This window comes from Protobothrops mucrosquamatus, unplaced genomic scaffold, assembly GCF_001527695.2.
Source record: "Protobothrops mucrosquamatus isolate PMUCROS unplaced genomic scaffold, P.Mucros_1.0 scaffold5210, whole genome shotgun sequence".
Lineage (NCBI taxonomy): Eukaryota > Metazoa > Chordata > Lepidosauria > Squamata > Viperidae > Protobothrops > Protobothrops mucrosquamatus.
The window spans coordinates 8,104-9,152 of NW_015391078.1; positions in this window are offsets into that span (position 1 = coordinate 8,104).

Consider the following 1,049-nt stretch of genomic DNA (forward strand, 5'->3'; position numbering starts at 1 on the left):
AAATCCATCTTTTTATAAAAAATTCTCAGTTTCACATTGAATTCTCCTACAATGTAAAATTTTCTTGAGAACTTTTCATTGAATTATTACAGAAATAAAATGAAAAAGGTATCCGGCCTGCAAAACATTTAATAACATTTGTTCTGTTCCCTTCCCCACCCCTACCAGATGCACTTCTTCTTCTTCTTGTGCCATATCTGTTATCGGACATTGGTGATCATGTTGGCAATTCTGTTTTTATCAGCAGCCGCATGAAAAAGTGCTGCTGAGTTTTGTCCAAACTTGTCCCTTAGATTTCGAAGCCATGATATTCTTCTTCTGCCTGGACCTCATTTGCCTTCAATCTTTCCCTGGAGGATTAAATGGAGTATACCGTATTTTTCTGGGTGTCGCATCACATGTCCGAAATATTCTAATTTTCATTTTTTAATTGTTTTGATGATTCCCCTTGGCTTTCCCAGGTTGTTGTGTTCTTTGTATTCCCCCCCCCTTAATCCCCTATGCATATCCTGATCACCCATTAAAGGTGATTGCCCTTCACCATTGATCGCCCATTAAGGGTGATTGCCCTTCTCCATCTGCATACAGTTTCATGCCTGTTGCTGGTTGGCTAACTAGCAACAGGGTCTTACCAGCCAATGGAATTGTGTGATTACAAGCCAGGGGAATCCCATAAAAGAGGGCTCCCCTGGCCAGGAGAGCCAGTCCGGATTTACTTGATGCCTTGCCAATAAACCGCGAGCTGACTGTCACTCGACTCGTGTCTTACTTCCTGCGCGATCTAACACTGGCGACGAAGGTGGGATTCCAGTAAGACTGCACGACAAGGGCAACCTCGTGGCAAGCAATATACTTCGAAGCAAGAGCTCCTCCACGCAGCCTTCCGAAGCAAGAAACTATCCGCGACTCCAAGATGACTTCCACCCCGAAATTCTCATCTTCCCTACCGGCATTCAACCCAGAAACGAACGACTGGGACGCCTACATGGGAAGATTCGAGCTACACCTGGCCGGGAATGGGCAAAAAGGCATTCCCGGGGATCAGAAGA